Raw genomic sequence first — 6,208 nt, 5'->3', positions numbered from 1 at the left:
AATGCATCTACTGGCAACAGCTCAACACAATTTTAAAAAAGGAGCGGAAGCCTTTATCGTTCGTTGGCTTTCCACAAAAATATTTGGTGATCGACTAGGAATGCCTTGAAGATCGACCGTACTAGATGGTAATAGGCGCTCGCGTTGCCAGTACTGAACGGTAGGAAATTGACAGTGAAATAAAACGAAACCCAGGGCCATAATTTCGCAATTTCAATTATGGCACTGGGTGTCATATTCCATATTCTAGTCTGGCCTGTGATGAAGTCAGGTTCTGCGTCACAAATGGGACCTTATTCCCTACATTATGCACTACTTTCACCCAGAAAAGTAGTGCACTCTAAGTAGTAGGTTTCCATTTGGGATGCAAAGGCCTTATTATGTTGTTTTTACTTCACTTCCATAACAACCACAAATAAACCATCCCTTTGCCATCTGTCCCGGGCTGTAAGCTCTCTGAACATCTATTGTTTTGTTCAAATAAAGTTATTCTATTATATTTCCTTAGGGCCCCTCACCCCTATCCCTCGTGAGCAGCAGTCATACAGTGCCCTTCTAATGACAAACCTGGCATGTCTGTATCAAAGTCACACATACAATTAACCCCTGAGTCCCTGAGCTCGGATCAGATTCTCTCAGCAACACTGTGCACTTCACTCCCACCAGACTCCACCTGGTCACGTACTCAGAAACACTCCTCTTGTCAGCCAGGTGTGTTTGTTGTTTTGCATTTGAGAAAACGCCATTTGAGAGAACACCTGACTTTTCACAAAAGCATCACTTTCTGTGGACTATGACCTTGTTGTTTAGGTTAAAACAATCTGACATACTCTTAATCTCTACTCAGTCCAGTCAGAAGAGGATGGGCTACACATCTGACCCGGGTCTCCTTTCTATGTTTCTTCCCTCGGCTGAGTTTGTTTTTCTGGCCACTGTGCTCTCGCTTCTGCTTTTCTTGGTCTTTGGGGTCTAGGCCGGGTTACTGTAAAGCACTGTGACAACTGCTGATGTCAAAAGGGCTTTGTCAAATAAATGTTATTGATTGGTTGATTAAGGTCAAAGAGTGTGAATGGGATGCAACAGTATACTGCAGTTTGTTTGTGTTCAACTCCCTTTTACCTTCACCATCCGTCTGCAAATGAAATGCTTTAACATTTTGTAATTTATACGCCGGGAGGACCAAACATGAGACGCATATTGAAGATGCGAGAAAACAATAACACCTAAGGACTGATAACAACAACTGAGGGCTAAATAAAGTGATGAAGTCCAGGTGTGCCTAATGATGGGGCGCAGGTGTGTGTAATGACGGTTGCCAGGTGTGCGTAATGATGGGTTGCCAGGACTGGTGGTTAGTAAACCTGCAACATCGAGTACCGTAGCAGGAGTAGACATGACACAGTGTAACTATCTGTCATTTTGAGACCGGCAGAACTAAGGAGGATCAAGGTGTTAGCCAGATAACTAGCTTAAATATTCATATTTTTTCTTTCTTTTTTTAAAGATAAGCTTGACATGGGCATGGTCTTTATTGGCTCAACAACCAAAAACACATATCTAAGTTTATCTTTCTTAATTAACTAGAAAATCAATAGTTATTTCTGAGTATTATTCAAGTTAGCTGGCTAGATTCTGCTTTGTAGTATACCCCTCTGAAATGTTTTAATGTGTTGTTGTGTCTCTCTTTCTTTAACTTCCTGTAAGCAAGTGTCAAACCAAGCAGTTCCTCTTTCTTTCTCTGAAAAATGTGCTCTTAGAATTGTTTTGTGGGTATTTGATGGAGATGACATTCTATCATCAAATATTAGTTGTTGGTTGCACTTTCGCACTTTCACACGTTATAGTGTTGAGAGAAATGTATACATACAGTAACTAATGAGGAAGTCCTTACTGTTCTCAACACAAGTTCACAAATGCCCTTCCCATCCTAGATTATAATAGTGATATTGTTAGGTTTTTGAAAGGTGTTATGTGTAGTGTTGAAATTCGCACTACTTCTATATCACCATTATGCAGAGTGCGAATTACACCATTACACTCTGTATTGAAACATTTTTATGAGCCTAATAATAAAAAATGCATGACCTTTTAATATGGCATGAACACAACCAGTCATGATATTTTCATCTGATTGTCAAACGAATCACTTCAAAAAGTAGGCATGTTCGTCCACTCCAAAATAATTCCAGCATCCAAACTGCTTGTATACCTGTGCCATTTGATGAACTGAAATAGACATCAATCAATCAATTCAATCAATCAATTTTATTTTATATAGCCCTTCGTACATCAGCTAATATCTCGAAGTGCTGTACAGACACCCAGCCTAAAACCCCAAACAGCTAGTAATGCAGGTGTAGAAGCACGGTGGCTAGGAAAAACTCCCTAGAAAGGCAAAAACCTAGGAAGAAACCTAGAGAGGAACCAGGCTATGAGGGGTGGCCAGTCCTCTTCTGGCTGTGCCGGGTGGAGATTATAACAGAACTATGCCAAGATGTTCAAAAATGTTCATAAGTGACAAGCATGGTCAAATAATAATCATGAATAATTTTCAGTTGGCTTTTCATAGCCGATCATCAAGAGTTGAAAAACAACAGGTCTGGGACAGGTGGCGGTTCCATAACCGCAGGCAGAACAGCTGAAACTGGAATAGCAGCAAGGCCAGGCGGACTGGGGACAGCAAGGAGTCACCACGGGCGGCAGTCCCGACGCATGGTCCTAGGGCCCAGGTCCTCCGAGAGAAAGAAAGAGAGAAGGAGAAAATTAGAGAGAGCCAAGATTTTCAAAATTTCCATAAATGACAAGCATGGTCAAATAATAATCAGGAATAAATCTCAGTTGGCTTTTCATAGCCGATCATTAAGAGTTGAAAACAGCAGGTCTGGGACAGGTAGGGGTTCCATGACCGCAGGCAGAACAGTTGAAACTGGAATAGCAGCAAGGCCAGGCGGACTGGGGACAGCAAGGAGTCACCACGGCCGGTAGTCCTGACGTATGGTCCTAGGGCTCAGGTCCTCCGAGAGAAAGAAAGAGAGAAGGAGAAAATTAGAGAGAGCCAAGATTTTCAAAATGTTCATAAATGACAAGCATGGTCAAATAATAATCAGGAATAAATCTCAGTTGGCTTTTCATAGCCGATCATTAAGAGTTGAAAACAGCAGGTCTGGGACAGGTAGGGGTTCCATGACCGCAGGCAGAACAGTTGAAACTGGAATAGCAGCAAGGCCAGGCGGACTGGGGACAGCAAGGAGTCACCACGGCCGGTAGTCCCGACGTATGGTCCTAGGGCTCAGGTCCTCCGAGAGAAAGAAAGAGAGAAGGAGAAAATTAGAGAGCCAAGATTTTCAAAATGTTCATAAATGACAAGCATGGTCAAATAATAATCAGGAATAAATCTCAGTTGGCTTTTCATAGCCGATCATTAAGAGTTGAAAACAGCAGGTCTGGGACAGGTAGGGGTTCCGTAACCACAGGCAGAACAGTTGAAACTGGAATAGCAGCAAGGCCAGGCGGACTGGGGACAGCAAGGTGTCATCATGCCCGGTAGTCCTGACGTATGGTCCTAGGGCTCAGGTTCTCAGAGAGAAAGAGAGAACGAGAGAATTAGAGAGAGCATACTTAAATTCACACAGGACACTGGATAAGACAGGAGAAGTACTCCAGGTAACCAACTGACCCTAGCCCCCCGACACAAACTACTGCAGCATAAATACTGGAGGCTGAGACAGGAGCGGTCAGGAGACACTGTGGCCTCATCTGAAGAAACCCCCGGACAGGGCCAAATAGGAAGGATATAACCCCACCCACTTTGCCAAAGCACAGCCCCCGCACCACTAGAGGGAAATCCTCAACCACCAACTTACAATCCTGAGACAAGGCCGAGTATAGCTCACAAAGGTCTCCACCACAGCACAAACCAAGGGGGGGCGCCAACCCAGACAGGAAGATCACGTCAGTAACTCAACCCACTCAAGTGACGCACCCCTCCTAGGGACGGCATGAAAGAGCACCAGCAAGCCAGTGACTCAGCCCCTGTAACAGGGTTAGAGGCAGAGAATCCCAGTGGAGAGAGACATCTGTTACAAAACACCAAAAAGTGTGCCTAAGGACATCTGCAGATTGCCATTGATTAGGCCTACATTAATTAGTTCTATATTGATTAGGCCTAAATTAATACGTTCTATATTGATTAGGCCTACATTAATTAGTTCTATATTGATTAGTCCTACATTAATTGATGCTCTTACTGAAAAATTGACCTTTTTTTGTAGCCTGAAAAGTCGGGACACCTGAAATGGGGCTGAAACTGTCCCGGGAAATACAGGATGGTCAACTTACTAGACTAGGCTACAATGTATATTACCATGAACTTCAAAAAGGCCTGCCAGTGACCTATTGTTAAAAAAAATATGTGCGTAAACTCTGATTGCCGGATGATGAACTAATACTGCTTATACCTTCAACGCATAAAAAAAAGGTGGTTAACAGTGTTTGCTTGTGTTTACCTTGCACTAGGCCTACGCTACTGCCACATGAACACACCCAGAATAGGTATCCTACATTCAATATATAGTAATACGAGTTGAATCAAAACATGTTACACCCTAGTTCATGCGTTAATGCTTGGAGTCTTCACAAATCGTGAAACATACCTTTCTTTCCTTACATTAATGACAGTGCTATTTGTCATTATTACGCATTTAACAATTGAATTAGAACACTGAACTTAAACCCTGTTACGAATCAAAGATCTTGGAGATCAGCGAAAATGCACTGTAGGTCTAAGTGTAACTATGCCTACGTAACGTTTCATTACGTTTCACTGTGAAAACAGTTTTCATGGGAACACAAATCTAAAATAATGTAGGCCTATGCCGTTGCAAAATGTAATGCTTCTAACCTGAAAAGTAAACTATAGGACTACTGTCATTAACGTATGTTGGATGGATTGGATGCGCATTGGTGTCTAGCTGTAGGCTGGTTGTCTAGTGATATTGTCGACCATCATCAGCTGATCCAGGAAAAAGAAAACAAATATAAATGTTTTATTTAACTTTTATTTAACTAGGCAAGTCAGTTAAGAACGCATTCTTATTTACAATGACGGCCTACACCGGCTAAACCCGGACGACGTTGGGCCAATTGTGCGCCGCCCTATGGGACTCCCAATCATACAGCCTGGATATTGATGGAATAAAGAACACCAGTACCCGCGAGCACCTGAAAAACAAAGCAATGAGCGCTCTAAATAGTTGACTGACAAAAGAAAACAACGATTCAATATTTTTTTTTATCATGGAAGCATGGCAAACAAATGGCGAAAATGAAGACGCGCAAAGGAGCTCAGCTGAGTCCGAAATTCTACACTACTGGATGACAACTCTGCCACATATAAATAAATGGTTTAAACCATTACAGAGAGGTGCGGGTGTTTGGTTCATTGAAATATTTTTGCATTTTGAGGAGCTAACGTCTCATTCAGGGAAGCTGAGCCGACCCCTGGCTCCCTCGTAATGCCCTTATGCTAATAAACCTCTCAAAATGCCCGTAGGCAAACGCAATTCATATTAACCTCACCACTCCCATCTAGTGACCACAAAATGTTACTCTCATTTCACTTGATCAGAAAAGGAAATTTGATTTTCAATGTCATGTTTATTTTTAGAAAACCATTCCATAGTGAGTTCACAATCATATGGACTGTTTTCCTAATAGGCACTCTTCTCAGAAATAGATTTTCAGGAGAAGCCTTTATTTTCAGGAGATACTTATACATCTCATAAAATGGCTTTTATCCAGGGCTTCTTCTTTTTGTTACTGATAGACATTTCATCATTTCTACGCTACTAGGTCACAGTAATGACTTGCACGAACACATCAACTCAAATTGCTTCTTTTGTAATGACCACCCAGAAACAGTGTTGCATCTTTTTTGGCATTGTATTCATGTAAGAAAACTGTGGCAAGACATCAGTAGATGTATAATTGAACACATTTATGAAGATCTTACACTATTGTGGAGAGATGTACTGCTTGGATTCTTTACGTACGATAGAAATAAGCTGAAACGTTTTTATGTAATTAATTTAATTATTCTTTTGGACAAAGACAAATGTAAATTTACAAACAAAAAAAACACATTTTCTTACCCTACAAACATGTATTGAACTGTATTTTAAGACAATTAAATTACTAACAGAAAAGCTGT

The sequence above is a fragment of the Salvelinus alpinus genome, chromosome 36 (genome assembly GCF_045679555.1).
Source record: "Salvelinus alpinus chromosome 36, SLU_Salpinus.1, whole genome shotgun sequence".
Taxonomy (NCBI): Eukaryota; Metazoa; Chordata; class Actinopteri; order Salmoniformes; family Salmonidae; genus Salvelinus; species Salvelinus alpinus.
The sequence above is the reverse complement of the archived record's forward strand: the minus strand, read 5'-3'. Positions refer to the sequence as shown.